This window comes from Bidens hawaiensis, unplaced genomic scaffold (genome assembly GCF_021521415.1).
Source record: "Bidens hawaiensis isolate Kalapana, Puna unplaced genomic scaffold, B.hawaiensis_p1.1 tig00021540_1, whole genome shotgun sequence".
Taxonomy (NCBI): Eukaryota; Viridiplantae; Streptophyta; class Magnoliopsida; order Asterales; family Asteraceae; genus Bidens; species Bidens hawaiensis.
The window spans coordinates 216,262-239,707 of record NW_027493356.1 but is presented as its reverse complement, the minus strand read 5'-3'; the positions used below and the strand labels follow the sequence as shown (position 1 = coordinate 239,707).

The 23,446-nt window shown below is 36.2% G+C and overlaps 2 pseudogenes; both read left to right on the top strand.

The window, feature by feature from the left end:
- The first annotated feature begins 2,274 nt into the window (after positions 1-2,274).
- Positions 2,275-5,869, top strand: LOC143563864 (putative disease resistance protein At1g61300; annotated as a pseudogene).
- A 12,972-nt stretch (positions 5,870-18,841) lies between these two features.
- On the top strand, positions 18,842-22,058 carry LOC143563863 (putative disease resistance protein At1g61300; annotated as a pseudogene).
- Positions 22,059-23,446: the final 1,388 nt, after the last annotated feature.

The window sequence follows — 23,446 nt, the reverse complement described above, 5'->3', positions numbered from 1 at the left end:
ACATTTATTGAAAGTTGAGTGACTTAATTGAGCTAAAATTGAAAGTTGAGTGACTTAATTGAGACACGCTGAAAGTTGAGTGACCTAATTGAATAATTGAAAGTTGAGTGACCTAATTAAGACAAATTAAAATATGAGTGACTTAATCTAAACAAGTTTGAAACTTGATTACTATTCTATAAAGTTGCTACAATAAATTTAAACCAATAATTTGGTCCTCCGAGACATCAACCCACACACTCGCCAACGCGTACTCCTCTGTCTATGCTCGTCCATTTTCCCCAATTTTTTTTGGGGTGCCGTCTTTCGGTACGGTACTTCCCTTCTTTTTGTGTTTTCACTTTCTTTACGGGTTGGGGTTACGTTGGTACGTACTTGCTTGAGAAAAGAAAATGTGTTTTGAAGATCGGGTAATTGGGATCCATGGATTTGAAGTTGAGGAAAGTTTGATTGTATTATCTATAAAAGTTTGAAAGGTGAGAGAAGTGGATAAAAAAATAGAAAAATTTGTAAATATAAATAGTAGCAAAGTTATTTTTTTATTATTTAAAAACTCCATCGGTTCCCCCAACGACTATATCCATTTGAAAACGTCGTCATGGTGATGACTGACAAACCCAAAACACATGGGAAATGCTCCCTCCATAGCGATGTGGGGCGTTTCCGGTCTAAGAAAGGCAACATATGCCCTTAAAGCCCCACTACACATGCACTTATAAAATTCATTTTCTTTGTTTATCTAGTATTATCAACAACTTCTAATGTGTTGTAAAGCTCAAGAACACAGGCAAAAAATTTCATTAATAAGTAGGTAACCAAAGTTTTCAACCCTAAAATTCAAGTCCCAATATCAATATTTTTTTATCATTTGGTTGAGACCCTAACTTTTAAAACCTTAATTCATCATATGATTAACCAAACTTAAACCAAGGAACTAGCTGATAAACCGAAAACTAATTGGTTAAGAGACTAGCTGAACATTTCAATTTCGGTTTAGTTGGGGCTTAGAACTAAGCCGTTAAACGATAACTAACAGAGAACAAACGAGTTAGAATAAATTGACTTTTATTATAATTAGAAAAATACAACTAAAAAAACCGATTACAGATAATACATAAACAAACTTGGTTTTTATATAATGTTAACACGAATTACTCTATTAAAAAAGGGCCTACGGGCTGCGGCGCAACTTGTTGCCCGAATGCCTTCTGTTTTGATGTAAACACTTTTTTTTTAATAATTGAAGAATTACAAATCATGAATGAAGGTTGTTTGAGTAAAATAAAATAAAATAAAATAAAGGGATATTGGATTTAATAATCCCAACTAAATGAAATTAGCCGATAATAATCCCAACCGAGTTTATTGCCACCGGTGATCCTAAATTTAAAAAAGTTTTCCCTCAATAGTTTCCCGTTAAAAAAGACTTAACGGTGTTATGTTTTTTTTTCGAATTTCAAACTAATGTTTTAGGGCTTTTGATCGGAAGGATGATACGAGTCGATTGATGTAAAACTTAGTTCGAAACGGTGCTCCAACATGACGAAACAATGTTTCAATTAGGGTGTTTGAACTTCCAATAAACAAAAAGTAAGTCGTCTGGATCACCGTTTCGAGTTAATTTTTACATCAGTCGACTCATATCCTCATTCTGATCAAAAACCTTAAAACATTAGTTAAAATTCGGAGAAAAAAATTTAATGTCGTTAAGTCCTTTTTAACGGGGACCGCTGAGGACAAACTTTTTAAATTTTGGGACCCTCTAAACTTAGTTGAGATTATTATCGGCCAATCGCATTTAGTTGGGATTATTACTCAACAAGAAAATTAAATAAACCCTGAACTCTTACGTTCGTAAACTAACTCGTTTAGGAACACTTGGGCCGGGCCTGTTAGGGACGACACGGTTAATTACCATCAAACCAACAAACCGAATCGAACCACTTGTGCACATCCTTAATGTACCGATTAGTTCACCTACTTATATAATTGTTTGTCATCATTTTTTAAGTACAATTCGATCAATAACTTTGTACTTCATCTTGTGTACCACACTCCACAATATTGGTTTCTTCTTTCAATTAATGATTAGTGTCGTAGTTTGACTAGTTTCCATTCCTTGTTCACGTCATTACCTTTTTTCTCAAATTCCTTATACTAATTTCTTCATTTTGCTATTTGGTGTTTGTTATGTTGTGATTTTTTCGTGTTTATAGATCTACATAATATCCTTTGAACTACTTTTCCATTCAAAGTCAAAAAAATCGGAAAAGAATGGCGGATGATGTTACTTCTTCCCTGGTCGGAAAAGTAGTGGACTTATTGTTTGGTGTGGCTAACAAGGAGATTGGCTATATGTGGAATTCCTCTGAAAATGTTAAAACTTTTAAAGAAGTTGACAAGCTCACGGCTATGAAGGATACGCTTCAGGGACGAATGGAGTATGCTACACGTGAAGGGAAAGTTCCTGGAAAAGATCTGATAAAATGGATAAATGACGCAAAGGATATGATTTTAAAAGCCACAAAGTTGATTAGCGAAGAAGGCGAATCCAAGAAGACTTGCTGCAACTTACGATTCTGTGTCAATTTTGGGCACCCTCTATCGTTACGGTAAGACGACAACAAAAGAAACTTCTTCTCTTCAAAAGCAACAAGATGGTGAGGGTTTTAAAAATTACGTCTTCGATCCTCTTCCTACCCCAGGATTCATAGACCTCTACCAACCAAAAGATCTTGAAAACATGGATACCCAAAAGTCAACTTTGAAGACCATTATTCAAGCCGTAAAAGAAATACAAATAGTTGGAATCGTTGGATTAGGGGGTGTAGGTAAAACTACCCTAGCCAATGAAGTTTCTGCAAAAGTGAAGAACCAGTTTGATTATATTGAATTTATAGTAGTCTCACAAGATCTTGTTAAAGAAAAGATTAAAGAAAAGATTGAAGTAGCAGCGAAAAGAATAATAAATGGACAAAAGGTTCTGATCATCCTAGATGACGTGTGGAATGAATTTGAGCTAGATGAAGTGGGCATTCCATGTGGGAGTCGCTACATGAATTGCAAGATTTTGCTTACGTCTAGAATCAAAGATGTGTGTAAGGCAATGAATGCTACGGTTATTGAATTAAACCCTTTGAAAGAAAAAGAAGCATGGGCCCTTTTTGAACAAGCGGTTGGTGAACGTGAATGGGATGATACATTGAAACAAGTTGCTTTGGGTATTGTTGAAGAATGTGGTGGATTGCCACTTTTTATTCAAGCAGTAGGAAAAGCTTTGAAAGACAGAGAAATTATAAGTTGGCAATCAGCACTTGATCGGCTGAGAGATCCAACGGATGAGGATGCCCCTTTCAAAAGAAAAGGAATAATGCAATTAAAGCTAAGTTACGACAATCTGGAAAGTGAAGTTGCTAAATCGTGCTTCTTATTGTGTGGTATGTTCCCAGAAGATGCCACCGTTAGCCTTAAAACGTTGACAAATTACGGGCTGGCTCTAGGGATATTTAATAATCCCTATATCAATATTCAAGAAGCAAAATATAGAGTTCAAATGGCCGTTGACTACCTTAAATCATCTTTCTTGTTACTAACTGAGAAAAACAATGGTGCAGTTATTACAAATGGAATAAATGAAAAACTCAAAATGCATGATCTTGTTCGTGATATGGCCATACTCATTACTTCTAAAGGTGATGACAAGTTTTGGGTGTAGCCCGGAAATGGTTTGAGAGAATGGCAACTGAAAAAACACTTAGAAAGCTACAATAAGATATCGGTCATGGGAAATGAAATCAGTAAGCTTCCTGATCATGAACTTCTTTTCCCAAAGCTAGATACTTTTCTTATACAAGACAATGAACTTTCAGTCGTTCCCGATGATTTCTTTCAACATATGCAAAAACTTAGAGTTTTAGATATGTCGGGTAACAAGATTTCATCTCTCCCACGATCACTAGAGCAGCTTAAGGAGCTCCTCATGCTAGATCTATCTAGAAATGAATCTCTCTGTGAAATTTCCATACTTGGGAAGTTAACATGCCTCGAGATTCTAAACCTCAGAGAAACTGGAATTACAGAAATCCCTAAAGAGATTGGGCAATTGACCAATTTAAGGCTGCTAGATGTTTACGACTGTGATCTTTCTTTTGTAGCACACGGTGTCATGTCAGAGCTCATTGGGTTGGAAGAGTTGTATGTTCGGTTGAAGAAGGATGGGGATTATAGTTTTCTTAGGGAACTAAGTAAATTGCAGTCCCTAAAAGTTCTGCATTTAAGACTTTCGAAATTGGATTATATCCCTGAAGATTTCCATATTAAAACATTGATAGAATTTCAAATTCAGGACGATTTCGACCATTTCAAGAAACATGGTTGTAAACGTTGCTTGAAAATGTCAAAAACTAGCTTCCCGTTCACGATGCCAATTATGAAACTAATTCATGCAACTGAAGAGTTACACTTGAATAAGATTAAAAATTTGGATAATATCCTACCAGTTTGCCCAGCAGGTTTTGAAGAATTAATGTATTTAGAATTCTCGGAGTGTGAAAATGTTAGAAGCTTGGTAAAGACATGTGACCTTACATTGAATGAACCAATGTTGCAAAAGTCGCTAGGCGGTCCCTAGGCGGCCGACCCCCTTGAAGGGAGTACTCGGAGTACTCGGGGAGTACTCGGAGAGTACTCGGATATGATAAATATAAAGAAAATTTAGTTTGGGTAATATATATATATATATATATATATATATATATATATATATATATTTCAAATATCATAAGTTTACTAATATTTATAACAAAATAAGTGAATATCAATATAAATAAGAGAAATACATTTTTAAACACTAAATTATTCTAAAAAATGTTAATCATTAATTAAAAAAATGATCTTCGTTCTTTAATATTATATAAATACAGATGATGGCGTATTTTTTAAGTAAAAATAGACCAAGGTTAACCGACTATATGTGATTTTGACTAATGTTGACCGCCTTTGAACAATTTTTAGCAACTAGGCGGAGTTAAAGAAACTTCCCTTGGCACCATACCTTGTAGCGAGTACTCGGAGAATACTCGGCCTTGTAGACCTACTTTTACAACATTGGAATGAACACGCTAAAAAGAAAACAAATAGAGAGTTTTTTCCCAAAGTGAAAGAAATAGCATTGTATAATCTTGATAGGTTGGAAGTTCTATCCCATAGACCACATGAATATATAATTTTTGGTAACCTTACCAAAATCGGAATATATAGTTGTGAGTCGTTATCAGAGTTATTCCCTCTAAGTGTCGCACAAGGGCTTGCCAATCTGAGAGAAATAATAATTTGGAAATGCGAGAGTATGACGGTTGTTATTTCTGCCGGTGATGAGCAAACAGCTGGAGTTAAAACTGACACGCTCCCCCTTAGTACTATTTCCCTTTGTTACATGCCCAAACCGGAGAGTTTCTACTCCGGCCATTCTATCATCAAATATCCATCTTTGAAGTCTATTGCAGTGGAAGGATGTCCTGGCATGAATAAATGGAGTGATGGAGATAGTCATATGCCCAATCTCAAATTTAAGCATAAAAGCAAACCGTATAGCAATATCAATGATTATATTAAAACAGAGCTTGAGGTATGTAAAGGAATGTCCTAAGAAATCAATAAGGTTGTTTTGCTATTATGTAACTTAACTTCACGTGTTACTTTTTACAGCGGGACAAAGTGTTGAATATGTATGTCAGCTGTAGGGATGATACAGAGGGTATGTAAACACATTCATCTTTAGAATTTCTATGCCGTGGTATATATGTATGTCAGCTGTAGTCCACATGAATTATTTACGATTTTTTTTGCAGATGAAATTACTGAAGAATGAGTTGGTACAAGCTAGGAGAATGCAGTTGTTGGTATACAAGGTAGGCTGATCATTTAACTTCTTTTAATTTATTTTATTTTTACGAAATTCTGTTTTGTGTGTTTAAAATAAAATGATTTTGTTGTAGTGTAGTTGTTTTTGTTGGATTTTATGGACGTTTCGGGTCAAGTCAACGTGACCGACCCGAACGTGACCCGGATAGAGTTACACCGGGGTTAACGAGATCATGGCCTATTTTAAATATTATTTATTTAGGCCCGACACAATCGATTACGCGGACTGGATATTGGTTAAAAGGTTTTATTTGGTTATTTGGGCTTAAGACCAAGTTGGTTTAATTGTTAAACCCTAGTATGTACACTATAAATAGATAACTTATTTACTATTTATGGCAACCCTTTGAAAACCATAAAACCCTAGCAGCTACACTATTCCGGCGCCGCAATTCCGGCGACCGGTTTTCCGGCGAAGCCATTCCGGCCACCAAACATACATACACAGCCTCTAATATCGTTCTCCAGTCACCACCGCAGCTTCCTATTAGCCCCGGCGTGATTAAAACCCTATTTACGGTTTTCCGGCGACTGGTTCGTCTTCTCCGGCGACCATCGGTTTTCCGGTGAGGTCCATTTGGTGATTAGAAGCCCTTGTTAGCTGCTGCAGTTGACTATTGGCGTACCTCGCTGCTTAAAGCCTCCAGATCTGAGCCGTACACACTGTCGGAGCTCCGCCGCCGCCGCCGCCAAGGCCAAGCGCCGCCGTCGCCGGATCAACTTTTGGCCGTTGATTGTGTCCCCTTTTCTAGTGCATCTCGTTAGCTTGCGGTGTATCGTCCCGGTTTCATACCGAGGTATATCGACTAACCCCCTATGGTTGTTTATTAACGTTTTTTCATGCTCGTACGCGTTTGTAATCGGATCCGGGTTCGGGTTTCGTTTTATGGTTCGTTTTAATTAGTTTAATATCCGCTGCGTTTTTGAGTTCGGTTTCTTATTAACTTGATTAATAACTATCGAAACGAAATATTATATAAAACCGGTTGAAATAGTTTATCCGTTTTGTCTCGAACCACCGTTGAAACCCAACAGTGGTATCAGAGCCGCGGTTACAACGTACAAGTCGATACCGGTTCGTTTAAAACCGGATCTACATCTTAAACTTTAAATCGTTTAAAGTTTATAGATCTAGATTTATTTTTCGGGTGATTTTGGATTAGTCAAAGTTTTGTTTATTTTATTTGACCAAGTCAAAACGACCCGAAATTCGTTTATTGTGAATATGTAAATCCGGCCCCGACCTATGTGATTGTATGGTTGTGTTTGGTGTTTAAGTTTGTTTTGGCCATATGGTTGGTTCAAAAGTTGTAAAAAGGTTATTATTTAATTTTCGGTTTTCTTTTGGCCATTAAGATGGTTCAAATTTGTAATAGGACATATTATGTTAGTTTATAAATTTGTAATTAAGAAGACGCGAAGATAACCGAGGACGAGCTCGAGGACCATTTTGGAGTTAGTGGGAGTTCGGGCAAAACGACGGGATGCACGGCGTAGTCCATCCTTGTGGTTGTTTGTGTTGTGACCCCTTGACCCGATCGGTCTTCCTAATTGGCTCTAGCGAGACCGATCAACTTTTGGCCATAAAGGATTTACATATTTTTGTTATTTGCTATTTGTGGTTGCTTGGTTTGATTATAATAGGATTATAATATCACCAACCTAATACCAAATAAATTGGAAAATAAACATTTTATTAACCGATTTTGTTTTGCAAATTAAAAGAGTTTTGATTTCCAAAACTAATAAGTTATTATAACTTAAAATTGGTTAGTCGTATCGCTACAAACTTAGTTTTAATAGGTTATTTAAAACTAAGTGTCCTGAGAGATGAAAGGGTTCATCTATGCGCCGCGGTAATAAATACAGTAAAATTTGACTTTTACTCTATTTGGTAATTTTAAAATTAATCCCAATTTAAAAACCAATAGTTTATGCCAATCCTACTACAAGTTACACTTGAGGCATACTGCGAAATTTCGAGTGTTTGGAGCTACAACACCGCACTTGTTTTCTAGCCTATCCCTTCAAGGTGAAAGCGTTTCGTTGACACATCCGGCGCTTTCACAAGTCACGGTACTAGGACAACTATTACTTTACTCTCCTGTTACGTGCTAAAGCTGTCTGGAGACTTAAAGTGGGCAAAAATGAGGCTAAACGTATCTATACAGACAATCGTTGTCTTTATAGGCCTCATAACCGAGAGTTGTGCTCTATTCACAATTGACAATCGTTGTCGGTCTGTCTAACCACTTATTAATGTTGTGTGCTACAGCTGCCTTTAATAACTGGAAGCCAGATTCTCATACTCCTAATTAATTAATTAATGTTATTGGGTCATTAATAATAGGACTACAACGTCGAAAATACTAATTAAATTTACTTCTGCTTAATTAATCAGATGTCGTCTAGGACCAATCAAGTTCTGATGATTCGATCTGCTGGTGTCAAGAAGCCAAAACCAAAGAATCGGGGTTTTAAGGGAAAAGGCAAGAAGAAAGTTATTGTTGCTGCCCATGTTGCCACCAACACTAACAAGGTGGTTGCAAAGAAAAAGCCGCAGCCCTTTGAGGAGCGCAAGTGCTTCAAATGCAACCTAATGGGGCACTGGATGAGAAACTGCCCCGAGCACCTTTGCTGAGATCAGAAAGAAGAAAGCCAATGGTGAAGGCTCTTCTGGAGGTATTTCCATATACGTTATTGAACTTTTCACTGTCTCTAGCAACACATGGGTATTTGATACCGGATGTGGTTACCACATCGTTAATGTCTTGCAGGAGCCTGAGAAGTGGAGGAAACTGAATAAAGACAGCATGGAACTCATCGTTGGAGATGGGAAGAGAGTATCAGTTCTGGCAACTGGAGTATTTCATTTTACTTGTCCATCTGGCCTAGTTTTTCGTTTAAATAATTGTTTGTATGCTCCTGGCTTGACAAGTGGCAAATAATGGCTTGACCAGAAACATCATTTCAGTTTCGTTGTTATTTGAACAAGGATTTAAGTATGTTCTTAATGGCATGGCTATTTCTGCTTACTTAAATTATATCTTTTATTTTGAGGCTAAACCTCGAAATGGTATTTATGAGATTGATGTTCAACCTGACAATAACGTATATCATCTTTCAAAACGTATCAAGACTAGTGTCAATGATACTTTTCTATGGCATTTCCGACTTGGCCACATAAGCAAGGCAAGAGTTAAAAGACTCCAATCCGAAGGTATTCTTGAATACACGGGACCGGACTCTTTTAACACTTGTGAATCTTGCTTAGCTGGCAAACTTGCCAAAGACTCCTTCACTAATAAAAGTGAACAAGCAAGTGATCTATTATGACTCATACATACTGATGTATGTGGACCTCTTAGAACCATGACTAGAAACCATGAAAGATACTTCGTTTCTTTTATCGACGATTATAGTCGATACGCTTATGTGTATCTTATGAAACACAAGCACGAAACTTTTGAAAAGTTCAAAGAGTTTCAAAGCGAAGTGGAAAAACAACTTGACAAAACCATTAAGATACTTCGATCAGATCGAGGTGGAGAGTATCTCAGCACAGAGTTCATCACTCATCTAAAAGAGCATGGAATTGTTTCACAGCTCACTCCACCTGGCACACCCCAACTTAATGGCGTGAGCGAGAGGAGAAATCGAACTTTGCTAAACATAGTTCGATCGATGATGTGTAGAACCAACTTGCCTCACTCCTTTTGGGGTTACGCCCTTATGACCGCCGCCCGCATTGTCAATCTAGCTCCAACTAAGAAGATAGACAAAACACCATATGAGATATGGCATAAGGGAAAGAAACCCAAATTGTCTTATCTTAGAGTATGGGGATGTGATGCTTATATCACAAGTGAGTCTGAAGACAAACTTGATCCCCGCGGCGAAAAGGTTGTTTTCGTTGGATACTATTGCAAAAGCGGTTCTTACTTCTTTCATCCTGATACAAATACGATTTCTGTCAGGAGGAAAGGCTACTTCCTTGAAGAAGAATTTCTTAGTCAAGGAACTAGAAGTGACATTGTCGATCTTGAAGAAATTCAAGATCCACAATCAACCACTGAGAAAGTTGGAGAGTCTGATCAACAAGTTGTTGTTGCTGATACATCAGACGTGAACACAAGCGTTCGCAGAAGTAGTAGGACTCCCGTACCAAATTCTAGATACTTATGTCATCTAGATGGTCCCGAAGTCTTATTAGTAGCCGAATCTGGGGACGAGCCTACTAACTACAAGTCTGCCATCTTGGATCCGGAATCCAAGAAATGGCAAGATGCCATGAACGCTGAGATGCAATCTATGCATGATAACCAAGTTTGGAACTTGGTTGAGCTACCCCCCGATAGTCAGGCAGTAGGGAGCAAATGTATTTTCAAGAGAAAAACTGACATGCATGGAAATGTGCAAACCTATAAGGCACGACTAGTCGCGAAAGGTTTTACTCAAACTCAAGGTGTTGACTATGATGAAACTTTTTCGCCCGTTGCTATGACTAAGTCAATTAGGATATTGCTTGCCATTGCTGCATACTATGATTATGAGATATGGCAAATGGATGTCAAAACCGCTTTCCTTAATGGACATCTTTCTGAAGATGTCTATATGGTTCAGCCTGAAGGTTTTGTCGATCAAAAATATCCTAATAGGGTTTGCAAATTGAACAAGTCCATTTATGGACTTAAGCAGGTATCTCGAAGCTGGAATCTTCACTTTGACGAGAAAATCAAAGAGTTTGGTTTTGTCAAAAACGAAGATGAACCTTGTGTTTACAGAAAGGCTAGTGGGAGCACTATATCATTCCTCATCTTGTATGTGGATGACATACTGATCATTGGAAACAACATTCCCATGCTTAAGGAAGTTAAGAAATGGTTAGAATCTTGTTTTGCAATGAAAGATCTTGGAGAAGCCGCTTATATTCTGGGAATAAAGATCTATAGAGATAGATCTAAACGGATTCTAGGGCTTAGTCAAAGTACCTACATAGACAAAGTGATGGCACGCTTCTCAATGGAAAACTCCAAGAAAGGAGTTGTTCCAATGACTAAGGGAACCGTGTTGAGCAAATCGCAATCTCCGGCAACGGACATTGAATCTGAACGTATACAAGCAATTCCATATGCTTCTGCGGTTGGCTCAATCATGTATGCTATGTTATGTACTAGACCCGATGTGTCGTATGCCTTGAGCATGACCAGCCGTTTTCAACAGAGTCCTGGCATTGCCCATTGGACTGCTGTGAAGAACATTCTAAGGTACTTGAATAGGACCAAAGACATGTTTTTGGTGTTTGGGGGGGGGGGGGGGGTGGAAGAGGAGCTCACTGTAAAGTGTTACACTGATGCTAGCTTCCAGACTGACCGAGATGATTATCGCTCACAGTCGGGTTTCGTCTTCACTCTCAATGGAGGAGCTATTTATTGGAAGAGCTCCAAGCAGAGTGTTGTGGCGGATTTTACCACCGAATCCGAATATATAGCCGCATCTGATGCTGCTAAGAAGGCTGCTTGGATGAAGAAGTTCATCACCGATCTCGATGTGGTTCCGAGTATTCACAAACCAATCGAGATATTCTGTGATAACACAGGTGCTATTGCTCAAGCCAAAGAGCCAAGGTCTCATCACAGAACCAAGCACATTCTAAGGAAGTTCCATCTTATTCGGGAAATATTGGAACGAGGTGACATCGTGATAAGCAAAGTAGACACAGATCAAAATCTAGCCGACCCGTTCACTAAGCCGATGACTCAGGACAAACATGACCAGCATAGAGATGCTATCGGGCTTAGACTTGCTAGTGATTTATTTTGATTTAGTATTTGGATGTATGAACGTTTTATCAGTTGTACTTTTCTGTTCACTTTTGATTTAATGGTTAAATGCAAACGTTGAATAATACAACTGTGTTCATTTTAATACGTTTAATCCGTGAATATTGTATTCTAAATTATCCGTAGTCGGTCAGACTCGTGGGAGCGATTCTGAATTAAGACTATTCTGACCTTGGACTCAAGTTGTTGACTTCCAAACTCACAGACCTCATTATGAATGACGTTGGATGTAACTCGCATCAAATCATCTTCATGGATCTTGATCATAAGATGTTTTGATAATAGTATGCTCATTTTGTATCCTTAGACCTGAGATACATATTAGAACTTTCGTTTACCGAGGAATATTCTTTGATCATGTCAACCTTTGTTGCGTAACTGCCAGCCATAAAGGCATTGGTTGGGAATGTTCTGGAGTTCAGTGGGAGTTATATGTAGTCAAGATGGGATTCTGTACTCTTACATTTAAATGTAACAGTTAGACATATTGGCGCCCTCGTTGATTCAAACTGGTAAAGTGTGAGGCCTCACCCAAACTAACTGTGTGTTTGATTGGACCACTTTGACTCTATATCGAGAACTACAATAATTGAACACCATATGAGATTGATTTGATCCATGTCTCATTGTTCTATTAATGTCTTATACAGAAAGGATAGATGACAACGATTATTATAAATTAATTGTCTTGCAATAAGGTATTCCAAGATACTTTGGTTATGGATTTAAAATGTCATATTCAGTCGGGGACAACTATGTGTAGCTAGAACGCCTCTGGCTGTCAGCGTTGTGATACTTGACCCAAATACGTCCAAGTGGGAGACTGTTGGATTTTATGGACGTTTCGGGTCAAGTCAACGTGACCGACCCGAACGTGACCCGGATAGAGTTACACCGGGGGTAACGAGATCATGGCCTATTTTAAATATTATTTATTTAGGCCCGACACAATCGATTACGCGGACTGGATATTGGTTAAAAGGTTTTATTTGGTTATTTGGGCTTAAGACCAAGTTGGTTTAATTGTTAAACCCTAGTATGTACACTATAAATAGATAACTTATTTACTATTTATGGCAACCCTTTGAAAACCATAAAACCCTAGTAGCTACACTATTCCGGCGCCGCAATTCCGGCGACCGGTTTTCCGGCGAAGCCATTCCGGCCACCAAACATACATACACAGCCTCTAATATCGTTCTCCAGTCACCACCGCAGCTTCCTATTAGCCCCGGTGTGATTAAAACCCTATTTACGGTTTTCCGGCGACTGGTTCGTCTTCTCCGGCGACCATCGGTTTTCCGGTGAGGTCCATTTGGTGATTAGAAGCCCTTGTTAGCTGCTGCAGTTGACTATTGGCGTACCTCGCTGCTTAAAGCCTCCAGATCTGAGCCGTACACACTGTCGGAGCTCCGCCGCCGCCGCCAAGGCCAAGCGCCGCCGTCGCCGGATCAACTTTTGGCCGTTGATTGTGTCCCCTTTTCTAGTGCATCTCGTTAGCTTGCGGTGTATCGTCCCGGTTTCATACCGAGGTATATCGACTAACCCCCTATGGTTGTTTATTATCGTTTTTTCATGATCGTACGCGTTTGTAATCGGATCCGGGTTCAGGTTTCGTTTTATGGTTCGTTTTAATTAGTTTAATATCCGCTGCGTTTTTGAGTTCGGTTTCTTATTAACTTGATTAATAACTATCGAAACGAAATATTATATAAAACGGGTTGAAATAGTTTATCCGTTTTGTCTCAAATCACCGTTGAAACTCAACAGTTTTATGTGTTCTAGATGCTATATAAACCAAGCTAAAAACCATGTAAATCATTGGATTGGTTGGTTCAAACCAAAAACTAAGGTTTGAAGTTTGGTTTTTCAAACCAACAAAAACCACCCATTATGGGCCCCAAACATCACATCTTTCATTCCACTCACACACACACACACACATATATACACACACACCCATATTTATATTTATAAAATAATTAAAATATTATACATATATACATATTTTATATATTTATTTCAAAAATCATGTGTTTTTGTTTGTGTGTTTTTTACGTAACGACTAGTTTAACGGTTAAATTTTTTAACGTCTAGTTTTTTAACGATTTTATTATCGATTTTACAACGCTTAATTTGATTTTATTATTTATTTTTTAATGACTTTATTATCGATTTATTAATTGGCATTTTAAATTAATCAACTTTTTTGTTTATCTATTTGTTATATTTTAGTTAATCTACTTTTCCTAAAATTTTATTATATTGCTATTTATTTAAATAAAAATTATAAAAAATAAATATTATATAGTATTATGAAATTCTTATTTAAAATAAATTTAAAATGAAGTGATGATGTGGATATGTAAAGATGGTTTGAGTAGATGTATTGTTAGAGTAAAAAAGATGGTTTTTAATAAAGCTGATGTGACAATGATGTGACTGGTTTGAACTAAAAACTATTGGAGATGGTCTAATTATAGATATTGTCATATTGTCAATGTTGTTGAAACCGGATAGGCCCCGGGATTCGGTCCACTGACCGGTCCGGTTCACATAGTTCGCTCGGCTGACAGGGAACCGGCCGGTCCGAACCGGTTCAGCCGGTCGGACCGGTTTCTAAGAAAAAAATATTTTTTTTTGAAAAAAATCATTTTTTAAGCTTGATCCGTCATTTTTTACCAAATTTGTTCGGCCGGTCCGACCGATTCGACCGGTTGAACCGGTGAACCGGTAGGGCATTCGGTTTGTGTCCGGTCCGGTTATGAAAACATTGCATATTGTTTCATTGTCTTAAATTGTAGGTATGGAGGTGCTCTTGGATTAGAAAAGATGTCATGCATATCTTGTCGTATTAGATATTTACTTTTAAGACAAATAATAATGTGTTATGTGTAGAGATTGCTGTATAAGTGAAGTATTGATTTAACTTTTAAGAATATTCATTTTCAGAAAACTAATGAATTTCCCACTTGAACTTTTCAACGGTTATTCGTTACTCCCAACAACCAATTCTCACCCCCACCCACAATATTTCCATTCAGATTTTAATCCCGATATAAATATGTAAAACCAATGTTGGACCGGACACCGAACCGGATGGCCTACCGGTTCATCGGTTCAACCGGTCGAACAAGTTTTGGTAAAAATTATGACAGGTCGGGCTAGAAAAATGATTTTTTAAAAAAAATACTTTTTGCCATAGAAATCGGTTCACCCGGTCCGGTTTGTGGTCCGACCGGCTGGTTCCCTAGGAGTCGAGCGCACTGTGACCGGCCGGTCCGGTCTTAGCAACAATATGTAAAACCCAACTTTTTAATTGAGAGTTGTAGATAAAGAAAAAAAACATTTTTAAATAAGAAAAAAAAAAGAACTATTTAAACTAGAGGTTATTTAAGTTACCAAATCATCATGTATCGTAAATGAACTTAAATGAGTTGACAATCTGACATGAAACACAACATGGCTTTAAGTGTATACAAGAGACAAGTTTATAAATCGTGTTCAAATTAACCTATTCAATCCATTAACTTTTGGGAGATCCCTCATCCATCTAGTCCAACATACAAGGAACAACCAATATCGTTGAAGACAAGAAGGTCCAATAACGTAATGAGAACTACCTTCACAGTTATCCAAGCAACTCTTTCATAATCAAGTGATTGTCCCGACCAAATATAAAGATTAGCAAAACGAATTCAGCCGGACATCACATTCCTCTTATTGAGAAAACTCGCTGCTTGATACGAATCTGGAAAAATAATAAGAGCTCTAGAGAACCTTATATCGGTGGAATAGAATTTGTAATAAGATCCTTAGTTTTCCTACTGAGACCTTCCACTGAACAAGATAGTTATTAACAGGAGTCTGATGAACCTATTTAGACTTAAGGGTAGGTCCGTTTTTTTTTTTATTCTTAGATGACTGCACAACACTTCCATCCTTCTTGTATCTAGCCACATTCACACCAAGAATCGCGTCGTCGGTCTTGACATGTTATATCTCTTCAATCGCCTTCTCCGAGTCCTAAACAATAGCCACCCTTTCTATTTCTTTTATTTTTATTATTTATTTTCTTTCCGGTCAGCCCATTTCTTGAGTACAATATACTTGGAATATGTAATTTTTAAATAAAATTGGGGCCTCAATCTTTGTTTTACCCTTACAACAGGATTACCCAAGTATCTAGCGGTACGCAACTTCCATGTTCAGCAACATTAGCCCAATAGCGTATGAGGCCAATGATTTACAGTTACATTTTCGTCCATTCTGGTAACCCAACTGATCGTAACCAGACCAACCCAAAACCACATGCATCTAATCAGTTCGGGTTAAAAATTTGGCTTTTTGGTCTGGTTCTTAAATAATAGTAAAGTGCTATAATAGATTAGGGATACATAAACTGCATTATTTAGTTGATTGAAATAGAATGTTTGGCACATATACTTACATATATAAATATTTTTTTTAATATGTTTTCGTTAAAATGAGCCCAGACGCCATAAACATTTAAACCACTCTAGCTTGATTTCAGTCTTGTGATAAGTGTTATTCTGGTCAATTTTCCCACGTACTTTCTGTAATGTTATTTAATAAAAAGGTTGGGAGTACTTTTGAGCATTTTGTCCGAAAAGTTTGTTAATGACCGTTGGTTTAAATCAGGTATAAAATTAGTGCTTGTTTGTAACGATTAGTATTCGATTCATTTCTCATTCGTTTGTAAACCAAGTTCTTCCGTTATTGTTTCTCTGAACTCGTAATACATATTGAATCATTTGCCTTATTCATTTCATTTTTCATTGTTGTATTCTTGATCTGAGATATGTTCTAATCTTTGGTGTTACACGATTAATTTTGCTAATTGAGTAGTGGGAGTGGTGGTGCCAACCTAGTATTTGTTTATCTTATTAATAATTATTATAAGTGTGTGTAAATTACCATTTTACTCTCACATGTCTAGCATATGCCAATACTTAACGGCCTTTTTGTATGATGACCATTAGTGTAAATGACGAAAATCAAATAAACATAGCATGTAAAGTACACCGTCTAAATGTAAACTTTTAAAGGATCTGATTCATAAATCAACTCTGTTTAAAGAACAAAATTTGTATTTCTGTAAACAATAAAAACAATAAAAATATTTAGTTTGTGTACACACTCGTTTTTCTTTTGTTTTTCAACCCTATTTTTTAATCAATTAATATTGGAAATATGAGAACGTCAAGGAAAAAAAATGTTATGAATAAATATAAGTAAAATAAAGTTTCGGATAAACATGACGTCTTTTTCTTTGGATTATTGGAGAATCTGATTAAAGAGAGATGATAAAAAGAAAAGAGAATAAAGCAAAGTGGGGAAAATTTTGATTCCGGCTTCTTTGTTTCTTCTCCACTTGTTTTCTTTTGCTTTGCATATTTTCAAAATTTTCATGTTTATTCTTTAACTAGTATAAAGCACCCCGCGATGCCATGGGGGCATAAAATCATACCAAGTAGCGTCCATACAATACCACCATCAGCGACCACTAAAACAAAAAAAACTCGTATAAAAAGAAAAATAAAAAACGAAAATATAAAATCGAATGAAAAGTAGACGTAAAACGTTGAACCATGCAAGTTAAATGTAAAAGACAGAAAACAGTAACTAAGTCTATCTGGAACTCACGCGTTGCGACGGGGCCATTAAACAAGGAAAAAATATGCGTAGAAATGTTGAACCGTACCCGCACACTGCAACGTGTTAACTCGCAAAATATAGAACGAAACACAAAATAAAAAATTTGTAAAAGCGAAAAGTATAGAGAAAAAAGTTGAAAGTAAAAATAATGTTGAGGTTATATTTGTTAAAAATAAAAAGTATAGAGAAATAAAGTTGAACGTAAAAAAAATGTTGAGGTTATATTATAAATGGTGTAAAAGTTTTGGGTTAAAAGTAAAAATATTAAAGAAAAGGAAAAACAAAACCAAAAAGTGGGTACAACTTTAAAAACAAAATATATAACTTATGATGCATACATAAGTTGCTATTTGTATTATATATATATATAATGGACACAAGGTCCGGCATGTGCAATTTTCAAATTTTTATATACTTACTCTTAACTATTAAGTTTAGTTTTATTAATATATATTCAAGTTAGCTATTTCATCATCCCAACATACTTAATTACCATGTATTATAATGGGATGTGAACCAATATAAATAAAATTAACCTACTCATTAAACACACAAATAACTAATGTAATGACACATTTGAACTAAATTAGTTATGTTATAAAATATAAAATAATGTAACAATAATAATTCCACTAGTGTAAACATTATTACTCTACTAATTTGTACATTTTCCGAAATAAAAATAACTTGTATTTGATCCATACATTATTATTATAATATGATTTAATTAAGATAATTTACCTATTTCTTATCTGATGTAACAATTTGCATACCATATATGATAAATACAATATATTAAATAAAAAAGTTAATTGCATATACTTATAGTTCTGTAGAACAAATATATGGATGGCAATGGGTATGGATCGGGTGTTGCTAATCTCATAGCTATACCTGATTGTAAAATTCAGTCTCATAGACGGTCCATTACCCATCGAGTATCAGATATACCCATGTGTATCGGGTATACCGTATTTGTTAAATACGCTTTAGGATTTCCAAGTATATGACACATTACGTACAACGTTATCATAAATAAATAATATTACTTTGAATTTTATATAACTTTATGTATAAACACGATAACATGTAAAATATAAATAATATTTTTTAAATACATATCTTAAATGCAAAACAAATCTTTTTTCTTATAAATGTTTAATGAACCCACAAAAATGAAGTGTTATTAGACCAAGGTTAAGGAAAAATAAAATTAATAGTTAAAAATTTTTGGGTTTATAATTCGGGTATATAGTTCGGGTAAATGGGTATGCGTTTTCGGAAAATCGGTCCGGGTATCATACCCGGCTTGTACCCGTAAAAAAAACTCAAAAATAGTCCCATATTTGGCCTAATACCCGTCGGGCTTCGGGTTTCGGGTATACCCGTCCTGATGCTTCGGGTTTCGGGTATACCCGTCAAGCTCGGGTTATTTTGCCATCCCTAAACAAATATGTTTAATTCTGTTAAAATCATCTACCTTTTAAAAAGCTCTACCTACAAGTGGCGATGTATCATTTTGCGTAGCATTCAACTGATAACTAGTGTCCTTGTTTCTTGGTTCACCTCATACCCTTCTTTTCAATTTCCTTACAATTTATCCCTAGCTTTTACAATATCGTTCTTGATCTTTGTCGATTGTATATTGTTTTGATAGAGTTTGTAGATCTAGATACTCTCTACCTACAAGAGGTCATGGAGGTTGTTAGTTCCACAGTTGGAAAAGTAGTGGACTCCTTGTTTGGTGTGGCGATAAAGGAGATTGGCTACATGTGGAATTCCGCTGAAAATGTTAAAACTTTAAAAGAGGAAGTCGACAAGCTAAACGCTTTGAAGGAAATGCTTCAACAACGAATAAATGGCGCTAGACATGAAGGGAAGGCTCCTGGAAAAGATCTGGAAAACTGGATGGAGAATGCAGATATAAAAATATCTGAAGCCACAAAATTAATTCCTGAAGAAGATGAATCCAAGAAGACTTCCTGCAACTTACGTTTCTGTGTCAATTTGCGCAACCTCCATCGTTACGGTAAGATGGCAACAAAAGAAACTGCTTCTCTTCTGAAGCAACAACAAGACGGTGAGGGTTTTAAAAATTATGTCTTCGATCCTCTTCCCACCCCAGGATTCATAGACCTCTACCAACCAAAATATCTTGAAAATATTAATACCCAAAAGTCAACTTTGAAGACCATTATTCAAGCTGTAAAAGATCTACAAATAGTTGCAATCTTTGGGTTAGGTGGTGTAGGTAAACTACCCTAGCTAATGAAGTTTCTGCAAAAATGAAGAACCGGTTTGATTATATTGAATTTATAGCTGTCTCACAAGACGTCGTTGTAGAAAAGATTAAAGAAAGGGTTCAAGTAGCAGCGAGAAGAATACAAAACGGAGACAGGGTTCTCATCATCCTGGATGACGTATGGAAAGAATTGAAGCTCGATGAAGTGGGCATTCCATGTGGGAGTCGCTACATGAATTGCAAGATTTTGCTTACATCTAGAAGGAAAGATGCGTGTGAGGCAATGAATGCTAAGATTATTAATTTAAATCCATTGAAAGAAGAAGAATCATTGACTCTTTTTCAAAACGTGGTTGGTAAATGTGAATGGGATGACACATTGAAACGAGTTGCTTTGGATATTGTTAAAGAATGTGATGGATTACCACTTTTTATTCAAGCGGTGGCAAAAGCTTTGAAAGGCGAAGGAATTGAAAGTTGGGAGGCAGCACTTAATCGACTACGTGCTCCAATCTCTAGGGATGCCGAGTACAAAGAGGAAGGACTACTGCAATTGAAGCTGAGCTACGACTATCTTAAAAGTAATGCTGCTAAGTCGTGCTTCTTATTGTGTAGTGTGTTCCCAGAAGATGCAGACATTGAAATTGAAAGATTACCATACTATGGATTGGCATTGGCTCTAGGGATGTTTGATCCCGATTGCAACATTCAGGATGCAAAACATATAGTTCGAAAGGCTGTCGACACCCTTAAATCTTCCTTTTTGTTATCGCCAGAAAAAAATAATGAAATATATTTTCAAAATGCACGATCTTGTTCGTGATATGGCAATACACATTGCTTCAGAAGGTAATGAAAAGTTTTGGGTGCAGTCGGGAAAAGGTTTAAGAGAATGGCAACCCAAAAAACACTTAGAAAGCTACAAGAAGATATCGCTCATGGGAAATAAAATAGGTAAGCTTTCTGATCATGAACTTCAGTTCCCACAGCTAGATACTTTTCTTATACAAGACAATGGACTTTCAGTCGTTCCTGATGATTTCTTTCAACACATGACGAAACTTAAAATTTTAGATATGTCGGGTAACAAGATTTTATCTTTGCCACGATCGCTAGAGCAGCTTAAAGAACTACTCATGCTAGATCTATCTAGAAACGAATCCCTCTGTGAAATTTCCATACTTGGGAAGTTAACATGCCTTGAGATTCTAAAACTCAAAAACACTGGAATTACAGAAATCCCTAAAGAGATTGGGCATTTGACCAATTTAAGGGTGCTAGATGTTTGGAAATGTGATATTTCTTTTGTAACACCGGGTGTCATATCAGAGCTCATTAGGCTGGAAGAGTTGTATGTTTGGCTGAAGGAGGATGGGGATTGTAGTTTTCTTAAGGAACTAAGTGAATTGCAGTCCCTAAAAGTTCTGCATTTAAGAGCTTCTAGATTAGATTATATTCCCAAAGATTTTCACATTGAAACTTTGATAGAATTTCTAATTCAGGATAATATGCTCCACTACTTTAGCCATGGCTGTAAACGCACCCTGCGTATTGCTAAACTTAGCTTTCCATTCACGATGCCAATTATGAAACTGATTCAGGCAAGTGAAGTGTTATATTTGGAGGAAATTAAATATTTTGATAACATCCTACAAGTTTGTCCAGCAGGTTTTGAAGAATTAAGATATTTGGATTTTAGGACGTGTGAAAATGTTAGAAGCTTGGTGAAGACAAGTGACCTTACATTGAATAAACATGGTCAAAGGAAAACAGAATTTTTTTCCAAAGTAAAAGAAATAAGGTTGTGGCTTCTGAATAGGTTGGAAGTTCTATGGGATAGACCACATGAATACAAAATCTTTTGTAATCTTGCCAAAATCGATATTATATACTGTAACTCCTTATCAGAGTTATTCCCTGTAAGTGTAGCTCAAGAGCTTGCCAATCTGAGAGAAATAATAATTGAACATTGTGAGAGCATGACGACTGTCATTTCGGCTGGCGATGAGCAAACGGCTGGAGTTAAAAATGACATGCTCCCCCTTATTAGTATTCGCCTTTATTACCTGCCCAGACTGGAGAGTTTCTACTCTGGCCGTTCTATCATCAATTATCCATCTTTGAAGTCAATTAAGGTGAAAACATGTCTTATCATGAATAGATGGAGTGATGGAGATAACTATATACCGAATATCAAATTTAAGTATAAGGGAATACCGTATAGCAGTATTAATGATTATATTAAAGCAGAACTAGAGGTATGAAAATGAATATGCTAATAAATCAGTAATACTGTTATGCTATTATGAGTCTAAATTTCACTTGTTATTTTACAGGGGAGTAGATATTTGAGTATAGATGAGTGCACTTGAGATATTACGCAGGGTATGTAAACACATTCATCTTTAGGATCTCTATAATGTGGTATACTACAAGTCCACATGAATTGTTTATGATTTATTTGCAGATGAAATTACTGAAGAATGAGTTGATACAAAGAGAATGCAGTTGTTGGTCTTACACAAGGTACGCTGATTAAACTTCTTTTAATTTATTACTTTTGACGATAAATCAATCATTATCTATCTATAATCTATAATCTATTTATATCTATTATAATATATATAAACGAAACCTCTAAGATCCTTCGTGCAAGTTGCTTATATTGCTACTTGCATGTAATCTCATCTTTTTAGTTAGTTGAGAATCATTAGGCTGCAAAGAAGAAAGTGAGGTTGTAACCTAAAAATCAGTCTTCATTAAAACTGCAAATTATCAATTGTTGGATTTAGGAGGTTTTTGAAGTCATTTGAGCTGTTTTTTATTTTAGTTCAGGTGAATATTCATGAACTGTTAGTTTAGGGTCTACTACTTTAGTCACTTTCTAGAAGAAGTTGCATGCTATCTCATATATTTGATAAGTTGAATTGAATTATTCATATTTTCATATCTTTCTAGCTTTTATAACTCCATTTCATGTATCTCTGAGTTAATCCGGTTAGTTGGTCAGTTTTCGGTGCGGTTTTATAGCTCCATTTCATGTATCTCTGAGTTAATCCGGTTACCGAAAACCGACCAACTAACCAAGTTAACTGAACCGATTTTGGTGGATGATTTTGCAGATTCTGAATTTAGGATAACCGAACTGAACCGATATATGAAGTTCAACAATTAAACACTATGCATTAATGTGCTATTTGTAAGATTTGATGATGCAAGTTGACCTAAAAGTCAACAGTTTATGACTATTAATGTAGGAATGTTAAAGAATGGCTGGATTATATATGTGGTTAGCAATTAATCAACTAGTTAAAAGAGCAAACAGTATAGTATAAGGATCTGAAATTAGGGCTTACATATATCTTGAATTACTAGAAGTAATTGGTACTTCTTTAAACAGTAGGCATGTTGGATGGTTGGGTCTAAGTCATGTATTATATTGTGTTAATCTTGCGCACATTTCGGCGGTTTCATTTTGGGAACACCCGGTTTATTTCTATTTCGATTTGATGCCAATTCGGCTTAATTACCTTCCTAATCTTGTTACGCATGAACCTGGACGACTAATACATGTTATAACACTAACTTTTCCTCCAAGATTGAGTTAATTTTGTTGATTTCCTTGATTTTATTCCTAAAATGATTATTATGCAATTAATACTCAATTATAATGATTTCGTTTCCTCCAAGCCAATTCCTCCTATACAAGGTCCCCTAGCCTCTACACAATGTTTACCCCACCTCAAGTGGCTCTCAATTC